We start from the raw sequence: 19567 nt of genomic DNA on the forward strand, positions 1-19567 counted from the left end.
ATGGCAATGAACAACTAGAGATTTAGCTTTCAAGGCAAAACCACAGCTGAGATGTGCTCTGAAGACTGTGCCTCAGATATGAAGCCCTTAAACTTCTTCAAAACCTCCTAAGTTCGGATAATAAGTTTGCATAAAGAGAGAGAGGGAGGGGAAGAGAAAAAATAAAGGCAGCTGTAAGTGCTCCTCACTAGCCTGTCTCTGAGCAACAGGCCCTCCTGTACTCACTCTCCCTTGTTGCTCCTGCTTATCATAATATGCCACTTTTGTGCATCAAATTTACATTTCAAAAAATGCTGTATCGCTGCTCTAAAATTAATTATTAATCTTTCATCAGTCCCTTCCATAGATACATTTTTAACTTTGATTTTGCTACCCGTTCGGGGGAGGGATGGGAGAAGGGGGCGGGGGAGAGAAGATCCTTTAATCTTGTCACTTTTCTGTGGGGTTCTCCTCTTGTGTGCTGCTACTTCCGGGCCTGCGTGTCCCCTAAGCACTCTGGAGGTAGAACTTTAGTTTTTCTGCTTGCTCAGAAAGGAATCTTCCCACACTTTTGAGAGCACGAATATTTTCACCCTGCAGGATGCAATGCAGAGAAGCACCTGCTCCTCTTGTTTGACCTGGCATTTCAGCCTCAGTAAAGTGAAGCTGTACTGATAAATCGAGCCCCAGGCTAAAGAGCTGGGTGGATTATATGCCCTTGCAAGGGAAAGAGATCTGGTTGGGTTTTATAGGGCCTACCTAGAGTGCAGTATGGGCTTATTCATCAATCAGCTCATCAGGGTGACATGTAGGCAATGGTTTGAACTTTGGTTATTTACTGTTCAAGGTAAGCAAGTACTGGAAATGCAGCCATTTGCTCTTAGCTTATTGAAGACTAAGTCCTTCTCTTGCCTGAAGTAAAATGAAAGAGGAGCAAGGAGGAACTGTGTGTGTCAGATGGATACTGGAGAGATGTGAGCTGCTGGCAAACTCCATATTCAACCCACCCCTGGTCTGGAGTTGTGGCAAATGCTACAATCTGCGTGAAGGAGGGGGAAAGGGCTCACACAAGATGCAGTTATGATGAGATGCTTTTATGGGTTACAGAATAAACACATTCCTTTTTACCTCTATGCTGTGAATGTACTGATCAGTGGCTTCATAGCCAAATGCACATGTGTGTAGGTGTCCACACACACACAGACACAGACACACAAGGGTGTGCTTTTACTCACCCCTTCCCCCAGAAATATGCCATCTGGACGTTCATGAAACTGAAGTGCTGTGTGTAGGCTGCTTCCCCGAATTAAGGTGGAAAGACTTGACGTACACCATCATATTCACTGCATTTTGCTCAAAAGGGACAAAAAATTATCACATTGGAAGACAGATGTCAACACAACATGGCATCTAGTTAAAGGCCAAATTCTCCCAGTTATAAACAACAATACTTTACATTGCACTTTTATTTTTCTACTCACATGTACAGTACAGAATGTGTACTCTTTTCAGAAGCTCCTTTGCTGTGAGTTGCTGGGTGTATGTGTGGGTGAATGTCTCTCAGGATGTTGGACTTAATCAGAGGTGAATTTGGATCAATAGACTATCACTTACTAGAACATCAGATAAAGTACAGGGTAAAAAGAAAGCTAAAAATTCAGAGCAAAACACACTATGCTTGTTTTCCAGACCCAGAACCCCTGCATGTTTCTTCCCCAGTTGTATTTGCCCAGATTACGAATTTATCCCTGTGATCATCACCTCCAGACTGTGCCTAGGTTATGCAGCCCTCTCAGACAAAAATCTGCAGTGCCAACCAGCAGATACACTTTGAAGGCTGCCTGCTCTAACACTTTCATCTGGGCTATACTTCACCAGTAATAAATTAGCATTCACATGGATGCAGCCAATAGCTCTCACAGCACACCTCTACATAAACATTATCCTCTCTGCCTTTCACAGTTGGAGAAACCCAGCCAGCAAAGTTGCTGGAGGTGAAGACGGAGTCAGCAGCATCTTTGGATCAAAACTGAAGCCTTGCTCAGTCGCACCTTTCTTCTCCATCTTCTAGACAGCATCTGAATACAGGTGTACATCTCCTCTATGTGATTTATTCTGTGTAATAATATGGATTTTTTTCAAAGCAGACTTTGATTTCAGTTTTTTGACACTAGTTGTGCATATATGTGTAATTATGTAGGATTATCAGTGTGCTACAGAAGGCCCACTTTGTATATTATGCCTCTACAAACCACTGGAAATTAAGTGCCATGATTCTCCTTGCAGATTCTCATCTGGGGGATGCAAAGTGAGAGCGAGTAACTGTAAGCATAGCTCATGTTTCATAAAAATAAACAATGCTTATGTGGATGTGTGACAGATGTTACATCTTGTTGAGTGCATTGAATTCCTTATAGCCAAATAAAAAAAAGCGAGATCACATAGGCTTCAGAGTAAGTGTAGTTTCACCAGGAATGCAGCTCTTGCAAAAATCCAATACTGGCCTTGGGACATGCCCCTTTTTATCCACATAAGAGATGAATGATGTTCATGGCTGAAAATGCTAAGGATTCTTAATTGTGCAGAGTCTCTCCTCAATCAAAATACATGCTCCACTTTTCAGTGAGTTACATGCTCTGCCTGCCCAGCCTGCCAGCCTAGCTGACAAGCTGCATGTGTCAGAAGGAGGCAGAAAGACTTCTCTTACCTCTCAGAGCATTTTCTTTCCTTTTGAGATGTTATAATAGTTGTTTTTTTATTTCATCTCAGATTCTTTCTAAGGGTTAATCTTGGGCAATTTTTTTTCGACTGATCTAGGAGATTCCCTTGATTGTTTTCTTTTCTTTGTTGGTTGGGACAGGTCTTTCCGGTAGAGTGGGGCCATAACAACATTTCCTGATAAACAAAAAGTATGGTTGGCGTGGGCAGGACAAATAAGGGAAGGCACTAGGTCTTCAGCACTTGAGACATGAGTCTCCTGAGAAAACACAAGCAGATAAGAAGCATTTGTCCCATATGTCACAGCTACACGACACTGCTCTCCCTAGCTGGAAGTATGCCTGCTGGTCCAGGACCAGGAAGGACATCCTTATCCTTCCTCACCTGCATTCCCCTTCCTGCACCATGGGACTGTGTAAAGACTTTTGACCAGTGCTACCTTTCCCCACCCACTGCTCCTCCCTCCAGTGTGTGCTGGAAAGAGATAATTTAGCTCCTTGTTCCTGCTCCCGTCTTTGGAGTGGGACAAGGATCCAAACCTGGAAGTGGCTTTTCTCACCAATGACCCCACAGGTCTGTGGCCAGCCTGAGCCTCACTGCTCAGACGAAGGAGACGCTGGCCTTGTGCTCACAGAGCCCAGGCTCTGCTGGTGGCTGTTAGCCAGTCCCACACCTGCTGATCAATGCTCATTCAGAGCTTGGGGTGGAGGGGGCTACCCACTGTTCACATGCGGGGAAAGCCAATTGCCCAAAGCTGGCTGCCTGAAGTACCAAAAAGTGCTGCCCTACTCAGCGCCCTGCTGCATGGGGAGCTTGGCAGCTGCAGGGAGCCTTGTGACACCAGCAGCTGAATCTCCAGGAGAGCAGGTAGTGAAAGGCAACATCCCTCTGCAGCTTCTTGCTGTTTCATCCTCCCCATCCTTCATCACACTCTGAGCTATGCTTCACAGCACTTCTAATCACAAAGTGAAGCCATCACAAAAACCTTGGACAGAAATAGAGTGGAAGTCACAGCAGCAAGGTGTATGAGGGCAACCGACTTGGGAAAGGCAGAGGCACAGGGGCAAGCTCTTGGAAGCTGGAGTGCAAAACTGCAGCATGTCATTTTTCTCAAAGACTACGGATGTGCTGTCCCAGCCAAGTGTTTCCTCCCCTGTGGACACTGGATATCTCACATGAAAGTCCAACAAATTATCTAGGAGGTTTCTGCATGGAAATAATTTCAATATAGCTGACATATTGCAAGCTCACGTCCTAGCTGATAAGGTCAGCATCTTCTTTGGCTCACATACTTGCCAAGCTATTTGCAAAGGTGGGCCCATACACTGAGGTTAAAAGGATGTATTAATTAGAGGACCGAATCTTAAAGCCTGGGGACAAAAGAGCATTGTCAAAATCACATGTCCCCTTTGGCGCAATCAGCCTCGGCAAATGACATCCAATTGGATTTAAAGGGATCCAGAAGTGTAGACAAATTCCTTGCATCTAACTCTCCTTCCCGACTTAGCTCCTGGCTTGGGACTAAGGTCATTACTGTAGTGCAGCAGCACTGGAAAAGGCCTATGGTCTTTGCCCTCTTGCTATAAGCATCTTTTGGATCAAAGGTTTTTTTTTTTCTCAATGGAAAAGTAGGAAGAGGAAATGTTCCTTAATTTTGAAATTCTTACCTGTGAGAGAGTTTGGAAGGTTAGAGAAAAGGCATCAAAGATATTTCACATCTGTACATCCCAAAGAAGTGAAAGTCCATCTCTCTGCATCCCACTCCTCTCTCAATTTGTTCCATGCTGGACAAAATGCTGCAGTGAGTTCAACAGTTGGGAATGCTTCCCTGACTGTTGTGGAGCTGCTATGGATTACCTCCCCCGCATAAGGGACGGTGTGCCTATGTTTGATCCTGTGAGTGCCCCATGGGGCTGTGACACTGGGCTGCAGCCTGCAGAGCACCTTGGGGTGGCATGGACAGCCTTTGGCTCTGAGTGGAGCTGACACAAGGAGTGGCCACAGGAGTGGCCTGTCCTCTGGCCCATCTTGCTGCAGGAGACATGATGGGGTGATGAAGGACCTGCAAAACTGCTCCAACTCACCTGGCATTAAGGTTATAATGTTAGACAGGATGAATTTTATTTTGTTGTGCCTGATCTGTTTGTTGAAAACGCTCTCTTTATAAAAAAATACACTTTATGATATATTAAAATATTCTCCAATGAAGAAAAGAATTTGAGAGTTGAAGAAAACTATCAGAGCATGTGAAAGAAAATCATTTAATATTTATTTGGTGAAATGAACCAAAATGAGGAAGGGGGCAGGGCAGAATGAGAGGGAGAAGGGAAAGATTAAAAACAGACTGATTGCAAAGTGTTTCTAAACATTTTGTTTACTGATGCATGTACCTCTTGCCCACACAGGCTTGAAGAAGACAGTTTTGTAATTCAGGCACAGACGTACCCTGTGGGTTGGGAAGCAATGTGCTTTGGTGAATGGGAAGTAGGTGGGAAGGTGGGCACTCCTCCATGCTCAGTGCTTCTCTGCTTAGACTCTGCTGATTGAGCCTAAGACCCGGGGCGACTTCCTTCCACCAGTCACCCCTTCTGAATGCAAATGAAGGGCAGCAGCAGGCTGCTCAATTTGTAACCCTCTGCTTCCACCAGGAGTGAATCAGCTACAGTGGGATTCACCTCTGAGGATGGGCTGAACCTAGAGATGCCTGTCTGCCTTCACTTTTTGTAGAAAGAGGTTGGAAGCCAAATCTTGAAAAAGCTAAAATCTGGTGAGACAGTGACTCTTCCTCATAGTATCAGTAAGGAGTAACACCTGGAGAATAGTAAGTGGGTATAAGCCTGCTGTAGTCAGAATAAGTCCCCTTGTTCCAGCAGTCGTGTGTGGAGGCAGAAGAAGGGGCAAACAGGCAGGCTTGCAGGGGCTCAGCAATACCCCCTGGACAGAGGTGACTATGTACAAGTTTCCAGTGGGAATTAAAAACTCAAGTGTGGCAATATAGATATTCACAATGGGGTAGCAGTTCCACTGCTTCCCTGAGAGTAGTCTGAATGTCTTTGCCAGAATGTCCAAAAGAGGAAGTTGGACTCCTCAGGGAAAATGTGCTTGGTATCCTCCACTGGAATCAGAGCTATGTGCTGGTAACTATGGAAAGCCTTTTGTGAATTGGTATCTTCACATTTACAGTTATCTATGAGAGACATAAGAAGGAATATTTAGGCATGGCGGTATTTGCCATGTACTCCACCATTAGGGAGTGGAGAAGCAGCAAAAGGCAGAGCACTTGGTCTTAGCACTGAATGCACAATTAGCATTTTTAGCTGGGAACACCAAGAAAGAATGAGAAAAGGTGCTTGCTCTGCATGTTAGCACCAGCAAAGGAAGAGAAATATGTCATCTAATGAGGACATCTCACTTCTACTGAACAGTCCAGCAGGAGTATGCTGGCAGTTAGGAAATAAAATATAATTTTAAACGTCCCAAATCAAACAAAATGAAGTCTGAGACAAGATGGAACTTGTTGAGACTCAGGACAGCATTTCTCTGTGTAGGCCTCCTCCAGACTGTTTTGCTTTCTCCTGAAACATGAAGACAATCTGTTTGCTTTTTTTTTTTTAATGTGTGTTGAATGGCTTGGCCAATAGCTGTGAAAAAATATTTAAGTATTGGCGAAAGTAGCTTCTATTTACTCTGGTAAGTATATTTTCTTATACTATATTTTTCTGCTTTTGTATTTTGAGCAAGTAATCTCAATTACTTGACTGGGGGATCACAATTCTCACCTGCTCTAACTCTAAAGTCCCCTGCACCTGCCCCTGGTGTGGAGGTGGTCACCCTAGTGGGCTGTAGGATTAAACTACACTTGCATTTTCTTTTGCAGAATAAACCTGTCCTATTCTCTTTTGTCCCTGCTCCACCATACCACATTTGTGCTAATTGCATTATTTCAGTGGTCTCAGGAGTCCTTTAGAAAACAAGAAGTGCCGATGTTAGTGGGACAAAGGCATTTATGCTTTATTGGCCAGCATTTTCAACAGGCATAATGCTAAAGCTGAACAAATAGGCCAGCCCTAAATGCACACAAATCCGCAATCGGCAGCCAAGCAAACTTGGCTCTGTCTTAAGCAGGAGGCAAGGGGAGGTTTGCAGGGTCTCCACAGATGCAGGCCTGTTCCCCGGCATTCCACAGCAAGCCCAGATGTCTCAGAAGGGCCCTCACTGATGAACAATCATGACCTCTGCACACCACATGGATCAAAGGCTTTACATTGGAAATGGGGTGACCCTAGGCAGACTGCTTCTCTCCCCGTACCTCATGAACACTCCCTGTGTGATGGACTCTCCTGGAGGCTTTGAAACCAGCAGATGAAAACCATGGTGTGAGTGTTCACATCCAAAAGGTTATATGAGAACCACAGCTCCCTGGCACGAGGCTTCCTTTCAGCTGTGTCAAGAAAGCAATACCAAGAATCCACATTTTCCTTCAGCACTTCTCCTAAGAAATAATACTTAATTCCCGTGTAATGCTTCTCAGACTTCTAAGTGTTTTGCAAAAGCAATCAGTGTCAGATGAGGAAGAGGAAGCAAATGCCATCACCAGGGTCACTGAAGTCTCCTGTTTCATCTCTAATCACTAGATCCTAGTCCTTACACAGGTAGGAGGACTTCTGTAAGACTGTGTTTCTGTAAGACCTGTTTTCAGCTGCTCTGACCAGCCCTAGAGTGTGCCCAGCACACAGAACCAGGAGATGACAGGAACACTGCTCGTGCTGGGTGTAAGGGCATAGCAACTTTACAGGAACACACAAATGTTTAATCCTCTTTAGCATCTTATAATCATCTATGTATTTATTCCCTAACTACCCTTCCTCAGAGAACATCATTCTCACCCTTCTATGGATGACAAATGGCAGCTTTCTTGCCTCCAGAAGGGCTGGTGATGCAGACACAGTCTGGAAAGGGGCTCGTGCTCACTCTCCCACAGCCCAGGCAAGCAGCCATCCTCACTCCAGCCCTTCCTGCCTAACAGTGTAAGCAAACCCATGCACAGCTGCCTGCAGAAAAGCTCTCAGGGTCTAGAGAACAGGCATCACTATTTGCCCCTTAAAGTAGTAATAGAAAGCTAATCAGAATGGCAAGTAAAGTGTACAAAAGGAAAGAAAAAATATGATAAAGGAGTGAAAATGGAGTTTTGTTTGACCATACAAATAGACAAAGAGGTAAAACTTGGATAGCAGCAGAGGAGTTTGAAAAAGCTTTTGGTGCATTCAGTCTATTGCCTCTTTACTCCTGGTGGAAAAGATCGCACATATCATCTTACAGTGTTTGTTGTTCTCTGTAAAGATCTGCTCCAATGGAGCTCTCACACTGGCTTCATACTGCATTGTATTGGCTTCTTGTTAACACTTATCAGCTGAAACAACATTACAGCAACCCAGAGTCCAGAAGAGTGTATTTTAAAATACTACTAGAAGGCTGTGTGTATGTGTAGGGGGGATATACACTTTTATTTTTTTCCCCTTAAAAAAAGAATGGATAATAGTACAAAACCCAGCAGATGCAAATAATTTGAGCCAGACCTGCTCGTTGCCCAGAGGAGCTGTTGACATGCAAAGGCTACAAATTAGTGAGTTTGGACCTTTTCTAATTACAGCAGGTGGAGTCCTTTCATGATGTGCAGAGGACAAGACAAGAAAGACCTACTTCTGCATATTTTCCTTAAAATTTCCATGTATGCCCTGTGAGAATGGGTATCTGATTGCCTGAGTACAAGAGAAGATGGCAACAATGGAACAGCCTTTGCCATTGTTTTGTCACATCCTAGTAATAAAAAATAAAGCTGCATGGAAAAGCATGGAGAAATTCTACTGTGTTCAGTCCACAGAATCATGAGCTACCCACTGTCAATAGGAGGAATAGTCTTCCAGTTTTCTCTGATGCTGTAACCTAAGTTACAACTTACAGCTGTAACTGTACAAATATCCACTATTGGCAGTGCCTGAGCAGGCTGTCTGCTGCAGGCTTGTGGATTAAGGGTACAAAGACTTTCAGGTAAACACCAACCAGAGAAAATGGTCTGGATCCACTGCAGTTCGAGCAGTGATGCAGGAACATGTGAGTGTCATGCAGCACCTTCTGCATCGTGGTGTATGTGATACCATTAGAAAATGGTAACGCAGTCAGTAAAATGAACTCTCAGGTCTTGTGAAGGCAGTGAACTGAATGAAGAAGTTTAAAATGGAGCACAGAAAAAGCACATAATGATTTATTTGCATGTTTCTTCCAGGGAGTAAGAACCATAATGATTGCAGCCCTACCCACAACCAAAACATAAACACGTATTCTTAAGATGGAGTAGTTGCAGTCTATCTGAGTTTTATTATTACTACCCAGTGAACAAAAGCAGTTGGTCAAAAGTTGCAAATACATATTTCCTGTAAACCTGTTGTTTGTTCTTGACTTAAAACATATGGTTAGTCTCCTACACGTGCTTGCTTGGATCAGGGACAAGATGTCCTTTTGAAGAAAACATGAGACACGCTAGAGATCCACAGAAGGGAAGGGATCTACAGGATATGATGGATTTACCCTAAGAGCGCCCTAAGGATCAGGATGCCTATAAGAGAGCATTCCCTGTCATCTCTCCTTCCAGACTTACAAACACTGAGCTAGCCCATCTTAGAATGAACAGTATGGCCAGCTGAGAAAAGCAGCCACATGAGAGCCTCTGTATACATCCCACATTACCAGTGATGGGGAAAACAAAGGGTGAGTGTAGAAAACTGCAAATTTGGTTCAGTTCAGAGTAAAAAGAGGCGTGCTACTGATCCTCCCCAGATTCCTTTCTCTTCCAAATGTCTCCCCATTACACCTAACATTTCCCAATTATAGATAATTCTCCCTTAAAGTACTACAAGTGTTTTATTATGGGCTCTGGGAAATGACCCTAAAGGAAATACTTGACATTATTTCCTTAAATGAAATGAAAAGAATTTTCATTCCTGAAATGAAACATAGGTTCTTGATGGATTCTACTCTTCCATAAACAAATCTAAGCTGATTTCATTGCTCTTGAATAAGATAACACAAACTCCATTTCTGGTTTAATCCTAATCAGAGTTAATAAACAAAACAAGAAGACAGAACTTGAACGGGTCTCTGGGTCACTGATCTGAGTCCTTTGCCACTGTTTTCAGTATCGTGTTTTCCCTTTCATTAACTCATCGGGCTCTGACAATTGCCATGTCTTAGACAGACTTGGTGGCTTTCCCCCCTCAAACAAAAGTCACTTCTTCAAGGCACTTCCAAGACAAGGGTGGTATAAAATGCAAGCATCCTCAGTTTCAGTCTTTCGCTCTGTTATAATACCAAAACCAAAACATGTCCCAAATAATGTTGAAGGTGGATCATGCTCATACGCTATATAGGGAAAGAAAATTTTATTGTCTTTCTCCAATTCACTGGAATTCTCATGAGAGAACAATGACCAAGATAAAAGCTCAGCAAAGACAAATAAAGAAACAACTCCACCTCTTCCTGAAAAGATGTGAAAATAATGTTAACTGGAGAGAGCTTTGTTTTGCTTTTGCTTCCTCTAAAAGACAGAGAATGTTAATGAATTACACCATTAATTGGAACATTATTTTGTGTGTAAGGGATCAGGGGAAATTTAGATGTGGGACTAGCAGATAATAAGAAGCAACTGGGAGTTTTTGGAAGAGTTGAGAAATTGGCATATGAAAATAATAATTATCGGTTTTACAGTATTTACTGACAAATACTATGGAAGAAACCTCTTTATTTTTAACTGTGAACCTGGATAGAAAGGGAATTAGGATACCTGGTGTTAAAATCTCCTCAAATCCCTCAAAGCTTTAACTGAAGATCTAATGCTTTAGCTGGTGCACTGGCGTTTGCTTAGCTGATACAAATCATATTTCCAGGAAAATTTGTACATTATACTCCCAGATGTCAGCCAGATGATACAAGGATATTTTGGCTTGGAAGCTTCTTTTCTCCTTTTCTGTTTTGCTTAAGAAGAAAAGAATTGCTTGTATGTTGTTTACAAAGACTTCAGCATGATGACTGCTATTTTAGCCACTAACACAAACAACCTTGACAATCAGAATGCATTTTTTTCAACCTTCTTCATCCAGACAAGTAAGCAGTCATCAATTACAATCCCATGTATGAAATACAAATTTAGCAGTACAGAAAGGAAAACTAAAGCAATTTGTACCTTTACTATTCCAAGGGGATTAATTCTTCCTCTGTTTACTATGAAATATTTCCTTTCTTGAAGTCAAAGTTACACCAGTGTCACCGACCTTAAGTTGAATCATAGTAAGAAGATGATATCCTGGCATTCCTGGCACCATCTCCTCATTACTGAGCTTTCTATTTACCATGTGTTTTAAAACAATGCTCAAGCATTTGTTTTCCTTAGGTTGCAGTCAAGTTTGATTTATTTGAGTTGATATCATCAAATTTAACACTAAAAAGTGCATTTTAGAAAGCCTGGTTTTTAACTGATGTCCATTGAACAAACTAACTTTACCAGCAAAATATGTAAAATGTTTTTTTACCCACTACATAATAGTTCTTAATAATAGCTGTCATGACACTAACAATCTGAAATGCAAAAGCATACACATGTCTATGGAAACATAGGTTTCTGTGAACAGCTTGGAAAACAGAAAGACATTTCTGACCGAACGATCCTATTTCACTTCCGGCTCTTATCCTTCTTTTGTGTAGGAAACAGCCAGAATATTAATACGGGTGTTCATTCTTCTACTGCACTGGCCTGTCATTTTCCCTATTTATAAAATTATTGCTCCCAGTAACATAGCATTTCCCACACCTGGATGTACACACACACACACACACACACACACATACAGACACACATATATGGGCATAGACACTTGCTGATCACAGTACATTCTAAATTAGCTGAGTAGATAAAGGAAGAGAGCTCTGTGTCTTGCTGGCTCTTTCAGGAAACCATGTCCCATAAAATGTAATGGAAATGCTCTAACTGATGCACCTCAATCCCCGACACGACTGAAGGTACTCTGTCTCCTCACTGCTGGAGTGCACATTTGAGTGTATGGGCACAGTTGCATCGAGCCTCTCAACACTTCCCTGTGTCCAAGACAAAAACTTTATCACTTTGCTGCCCAACCCTTAATACACTTCTGCAACTCCTAACCAACTCCAACATGGTAAATGAAGCCACTCAGGATTTAAATGAAGGTTGAAGAGGGGCCTCTTTTAAAACTCTCCTCCTGGTGATGAATGAAATCATAGGTGACTAAACACCAATTCTACTGATCGGTGTTACCCCTTATTTGCCTTCTTTTTGGTCTGCTCCATCTACTGGTTTTGTATTCTGCTCAAACTGCTTGTAACAGGGATCACCTCTGGGCTGGTGTGACACAGTCCAAATGCAGTGTGGCTCTGCAATGTCCCTAGGCTACCTGGGCACTAAGGGCCATGATCAACCTTCTTTATTTTAGGGAGTAATGTAGATGCCTAATTTGGGAATGTGTCCAAACAGCTATCTCCATAGAGGTGAAAGCAGCATTTTGGCAAGACAACTAAGCCTCAGTAATATCTGGAGAGGTTTTAAAGTTCTTGTCTCACTCCTTGGTCTAGAGAAGAAGTCTAGAGCAGATATGCCTCACAGAGCATCATAAACTAGTTGGAATACTCTGTGCTTACGTAACGAATATAAAAACCTCCATGTACCACATCACAGTCCACAATAACCACCCTCCCTGTGCAGGACTCTGTTCTACTAGCACAACAACGCTAATTTTGTGTGATGGGCTGGCATGGAACTATCGTCCTCATTTTCCTTGAACACGAGGCCAGAATTTAAATCCAGATCCTGATGGGCTTTCTCATACAGTATTTCAAATTGGTCTGTTTGTATGGGAAAGTCAAAATAACTGCATCAGTTCCTAGGATATTTGGCTGAACTTGATGTCTCTATTTTTGAGCATATGGTTTATTGAATTGTAATACTTTTCAAGATAATTCCAACTGCCCTATTCTGAAGGATTTGTATTCTCAAGTAGAACATGCACAAGTAAAAAGATTTTGATTGCAGCTTTAATATCAAAGTAATATGTTTCAATTGACTAAGCAGACCACTAGCAATTTAGATAAAGGGATGCAATATAACAATTAATGAGCTATACACAAATTCCTCATTGTTCATTAACCCTTCAGAAGCTGCCAATTTGCACATAGGCCATGTCTTCCCTTCATTTTGTCCACACTCCCAAAGATGGTAGAGTACTCAAAATATGTTGCTAAGAGGTTGTTTTAATGTATGGTAAGCAATATGCGTACATATTATGAAATAATACGTACAAAGCACTGGTAATGGTCCTAACAGCAGTAATGGAATTTACTGTAAATTAGGGTAAAATTTTAGATAATCTCTGTTACAAAATCAGCTATCTCAGGCAGAGCTGGGTTTACAAGATCAGTAAGCCTGGGGCAAAACTCTACTTGAAAGAGCAGCAGGATAGAAAAGCTTCCAGGGAATGGGTTGACCACACCCTTATTTTTGAATTCAGCCCCAGCAAAAAGCAAAACAACCCAATGCCTACTCTGTTTGTTCATGCAATATTTTTCTTTAGCGGCATGGCAAACACTTCATGCTATTGTTGCACATGTTGCAGCAACTGGTTTGATGTGGAGGGGTCCAGATCCAGCAGTCACATGGTTTCATGAAAACCAGAACTTACCTCACATAGTTCTTTGACCTTGTGGGTTGTGTTAAAAAGGCTGGAATTATTAACCCTGAAAAACATCATAAAAGTCCAAATTATTTCTTCTCTTTTGTTTTCTTGATTCTGCCAAGACTTCTTCATGAGGTCCTTGGGGTGGGAGCATTAGAGTCGGTTACCACAGCTGCTTCTCCCCTTTGGATGTTCACATTTCTCCCTATTATTTTGGCTCTATTTGCATATTTGCTTGATTATTTGAAAGAGTAGTTAAGGTTGGAAGTGATATATATATATATATATATATATATATATATGTATATTAGCTGGAGTAAATAAGAGTATTCCTACTGATGACAGGGGAAATATAGCGCAGTAGGCTACAACTTAGAACTTTTCATTACTGAATTTGACATTCAGGTGACCTACATACAAATGACACAAAATTATCATTTCTGTTTAACAAATGGGACGCAGAGATGTGAGGTGTATTAAAGAGGTTTTCCCAAGGACACACTGCAAGTCTTTAACTGAGCCAGAGCCCAAGTAAAGGCTCCTGGAGGCCATCCCAGCAGCCCATCCTCCTGGCAACTGAAAACACTAAAAGGTCATAAAAGTGTATGAGACAACTGAGTGAATCATGTCCGTAATTCATTCACTTGAGCTTTGTTTTCATTCATAAACTCATCAAAGATCAGAGCCCCTGAAGTGAGTTATAGTCCCATCTCCACGGAAGAGCTGTTTGTTAATCTCAGACAGACCTTTGTCTTTATGGCTATGCAGTAGGTGCAGTTAATATACTTTCATTTCCTTTTTTATTGTTAGCTCAGATATTAATGATGTCAGCGTATTCCCAGCTCTACCAATAGGCTGGGGTTAAACCATGACCTCAAGGAATACCTGTACAGACCAGTATCCCACCTGCATGGTAAATGGATTACCTTTTCCACAGTGCTTGTGCAAACGCACCTCCACACCCATGGCAGCTGGTAGTTAAGGGCCCTTCAAATTAAATGGATTTTGGGTCAACTCCACTCTTCCTAGTCCTGAATCACCAACCTATTGGTATTGGACGAATATTACTTGATATTCACATAAAGATATGAAACAGCCTCTTTTAGCTCTTCATCTGAGCCTAAGCAAGTTGGGAGTGGAGGAGTCTGCAGGGCAGGAGCTGGTTTTCTCTTCCTATGGAGCAGAGCAGCCAGAGAAGAGATGCTTTGTGACTGTGGCTTCTTCACAGTTCATGGACAAGGTAGCAATGCTTTTGCAAATGAAAGGTTCATTCCAGGCAAGTTTTTAAAATTTTTCCTTAGACAGAGAAGGAAAGGTCTGCATTCACAAAGGAAAAGACTCCCTTGCTCTAAGAAGCACTTAGTGACCAATCTCTGCTGTACTAAAGGTACAGAATATATCCTTAAAAATAGGTACTTTCTCATAAAATATAAGATCCTTGACATCTTGGTTTCGAAGCATTTCTAATTGCTATTTAAGGAAATAAATGCACTAGGATTGCATTGTCGCAAGAGACTGTGGTCCTGTAGATTCCTGTGGCTTTCTGATATGTCTGTTTGGTAGCTTTTTCAGTTGTTTCATATAACATTTGTATGTATAGCACAAATTTAATTGTTACTGAGGGTCACCAGTACCATGAAATTATAAATTTTTATTTCAAAATATTTGTATACAACCAAACAAATTCAGAGTGGACAGTAACAATATTCAAGCTACAAGCAAATAGAAAAGGAAACAGACAAAAAATAAGCCATAATTTTAGAGCTGGGGCTTTTGACTACTTTGGAAAAAAGATTTCAGAAAAAATCCTACTCTGCATTTTCTCCCCTGGTACATCAAAGTTAAAAATCAAATCAATACCATCTTAGTATTAGACGGTGGTGACAGCATGAGGACATCAGTGTTGTAATTAAAAAGCCATTCAGCTCAGTTGGTAAAATGTAATTTTAGCTGTAGTCACTGGCTGTTTCCAAGCAATCTATTTACCCCAAAACGTCCTCAGGCATGGACTGAAGAGTGTGAAATGATCGAATTTTAGTTATCCTCATACATAACAAATTTCAATTATAATTCCTACTGTAAAAAATGTTATAATAATATTATGCTGAAGTCTCTATGTTAACTGACACCAGGGATAGAAGAGGAGGAAGAAACTTTCTCTGCTTTACCACTTCCATTAGTCTCATTTTACATGGGACTTCTTCCCTGAACCTGTAGAGGGGCTAATTCCAGCTGGGGACTGAGGCAACACCCTGTGCTTCTCTGGTCCATGGCCCACACCAAGAGACCATTGTGGAAAATTGCTGTGAGATTTCCCCCTGCTCTGACAAGGACAGTCAGAGGAATGTCCCTCATTGCTTAAATACTGGCAGAGCTCTGGCTTCAGATGCTGCTCACAGGAAAAGCTTAGGGCCACTCATTAAAGTAGCAGCTAAATTAATGGTTAAGAAAACTAAGCAAAATGCACACAGCATTTAACTTTCTAAGCTAAAACTATCAACCAATTAAACCAAATAGCATGCCTGAATTAAATATTAAGCTTATTTACAGATAAGAAAACTGAGGCAGAAAATCAAAAGGCCAGTTTTGAGGACAGTGCTTCAAAACTGTTCTACAATCAGTATTTCTTTTGGACAAACTTATTTCTTTCTAAAATGCTGTGTGCCCATAAGCAACTTTGTAACAATTGTAAATCATTTGATATTCTACTGCACATTATGAAATCCACAGAGATGGACCTGTCCTCAATGCCGCAGGTGTGCTTGCGTCCCCAACCCCAACCCCATCCATATCCATATCCCCATCTATAGCTGTCACTGTCTGCACATCTGCTTGCTTCTCTGACTGCTTGGCCAGCTCCCAAGGTCCCCTCCACTGTATCACCCTGCCATGGACTTACCCTGGAGGGAGCCAACTTGATGGTTAAAAGCAAGTGCTGCTTCGGAACCCCTGAACCGTCCTTCTTCTCTTCTCAGCAGTCCAGGGGCAATAGGATACTCTTCCCCATCAATCACAGCAAAAACTGTTGCACCAACACATGAAAGTGAGGGTGTGCAGGCTTTTGGAATGGTTTATAAACATCTTCCAGAGTCTGACAAGACTTCTAGCCCTCAGGAGATCTGTGTCTGTGTTAGGCAGTTGCTGTAGTCAAGGGTTTCACAACTCACCTCTGTGTACCCACAGTGGGGCACAATGCAGGCCAGGAAACTGGTTTTGAAATCCAGAGCTTATCAGTCTGATGAAACCAGAATCTGTCAGAGACTTGGAGATCCAGAAGGTCCCCAAATCACAGGCTGGACTGGTTGGCACAGGGAGTGTAAGTGCAGTAGTAAAAGCAATAATTTTGGGTAAACATGGAATAAAAGTTTCTTTTTTTTCCAGGAGGGGCAGAAATAAAAGTGGAAGCAGAGATACAATCTATTTGCTTAATTCTGTGCTAGACCTTACAGGAAAAATAGGAGATGTTCAGATAAGAAGACAAATCACACTGCAATATGCAGTGCAAATGCATATGCAACTTGTCATTTCCTACTCTCTATTCTTGTCATAGTAGCTATTATTCTCTCACCTTTGCTCAGCGGCAGCAGCAAAAGCAGTGGTGGGCAGCTAGAAATACCATATGAGTTACAAGGCAGATAGTTTGAAGCACAGCCACTTCAATTGTAGCGTCAGATAAAAAGTTTAGAACCATTTTCCTGACTCTCAGTTTCAGCAGCACCCTCAGACTCAAGGCAATGAGCTAAATGGCCCAAGTCTTACAGAACAGAGGTTTCCATCCCTTTGGGCTGTTGTAGGGTGCAGGTTATTGTACGCTGCATATTAAAAAGTGAAAACATAAATTAGAGAGTGTGCCCTAATCTGGCATGCAGATGACTCCAGCTCCTGCAGCAAAGAGAAGGCACCAGGCAAGCAGCAGCAAGAAAGCAAATTTTCTTAGTTTCTCACATCCTCTCTCTGCAGAACTCTCTACTCCTTGGGGGGAGGTGCTGCGCTGTAGTATCCTTCAAAGGAAGGTCAGCTTGCAGAAACACACGTACAATTACTGGCCTGTCTCTGCTGCTTCTCTTTAGCTAGTCAAGCCAAGTCCCTAACAACCCTATTACACCTGGCATTTTTTCCCCATCCTTGAAAATTGCCATTGCTGCTCTGTTTCCTTTCCATATATATGTTTCCTTCTTATGACAGCTCAGAAGGTCTACCAAAAGGGGGGATCTTTTGCTATGTCTGTCACAGTTTGCCATGGCCAAGCTTAGTGAAACCTGAGAAGAAACATTCCCAAATGTATGAAAAAAAAAAAAATCACAATTTTATAACTGTTTGCGTGGCCAGGTTAAAATTTGGGGGCAAACTGCTTGGATTTTAGTGCAGCTGCTGACACAGAGAAGTGCCCAGGGATTGGGGCCCTCACTATCTCTGATTTGCATTAGAGGGAAAATGAACCCAGAGAAGAGAGGACGTGTTCAGACAACACTCGCACACATCCCAAGGGAAGGGCGAAATGATGGAGGAATACAATGATGTTTTCTGAAGCATGGTAAATGGGAGAGAAAAGGACAGAGAAGGGTTAGAGAGAGCTCATAAGGATGACTGAGAGGCAAACAGACCACCCTGGTGGCTTTTAGGGAGGGCAAAAAGCTTCCCTCAGCCTTTGGTGTAGCACAGTGTCCAGCCTGTCAAAATGCCTTATTTTGGGGTACACATCTCACTCTATTCCTGCAAGGCAGCAAGGACAAGGGAGTCCTGGAATACTCCAAATGTCCCCTTTTGCTGTCCTCTGAGAAGAGAATATCCATTAGCTTCCCATCAGCATTGTTTCATGTGGTCTTGAAGGCAGAAACTTATCTGTGCAACATTTATTTTTAGGTTTTAAAAAGATTCTAGCTTATTGTATTGACATACAGTGATCACTATTTCTCCCAGCTGTCAATAGTTAAAACAACATTAATTGACATTGGATTTATATTCATGGTATGTTTCTGGAGCAATTCATTAAAATGTCCAGGCTTACTGCCATAAAAACCAAATATGGATTAAAGTAGATCTCATATACAGTCTTGTAGGACCCCTGTGATGCACTGGAAGGGCTTCTCACCACAAAGTGACCAGTACCTTGCTCATTAACCACCTGTGCCTATTTATTCAAAGTTAAGAGCAAAATATGTTCCTCACCCTTTCCTAGATGCCTTCTTCATTGCTGTGTACAGCATTCAGCTGAACAAGCTGTTAAGTGGGAAAAGGAGTAGGAGGTGACCAGCTTTCCCTTCATCCTTTCAACTAGTGAGCAAAACAGCACACAGTAACTATCAGGGGGAGCACATATTTTTTAGTAGCCTGCAGGCTAAACATCCCTCCTCCATCTACCTGTCTATCTTCCCAATGCATGTTGCACTCTCACTCCCAAAGTGCTCAGAATATGCAGAAAGAGCTCCCAGGAAAGCCTGAGGAGCAGAACTCAACCTGGCTCTTCCAGGATAGTTAGATGAATAGCAGTACTTCCTTTTTCTGCTCATAAATATGAGCAAAAAGGTAATTTTATCACTGCAATAGATGACACAGTATTTCTCAAGACTGAAGGATCCTAAGCTGTCAAATACCTAAACTACAGATTACTGATAATCAGGAGAGTATAGCAGGGCTTTTGTACTATTTTTATACTGCTCCCTAGATATCCCCCTCTGGCCACTGTTGGGCAGAGGCTACTCAGTAAGGTGGCTTTTTGGTCGGACTTGATGCTAGGAAGTTCCCTAAGATCTCAAATGATTTCCAGACTTCTGGAACACCTTAGTATTGGTGAGCCTTCTATGACAAGCCTTGCAGCATGATGAGGATATGGTCTAATGTGCTCACAGAGTCCAAAGTCTGGTGCCTAGGAACACAGAGTATCTGTATTAATAACCTCTGTACACTTTGGATGCATCTGTATGGGTGAATCAAACACATCCAGGACTGTTTTCTGGCCAGCTGGCCTGGAATAGCTTGAATCCATATATACACAGACTGTCTAATGGGAATGGTCTCTGGACTGACCTAACTTCTGTAGCATGTCCAGGAATTGGGAGAGCACTAGTAGGACTGGTCAAAACTGTGCCAAGGACCCTTCTAGCAATTTAATGGTT

Source organism: Corvus cornix, chromosome 3, assembly GCF_000738735.6.
Source record: "Corvus cornix cornix isolate S_Up_H32 chromosome 3, ASM73873v5, whole genome shotgun sequence".
NCBI classification, from domain to species: Eukaryota; Metazoa; Chordata; class Aves; order Passeriformes; family Corvidae; genus Corvus; species Corvus cornix.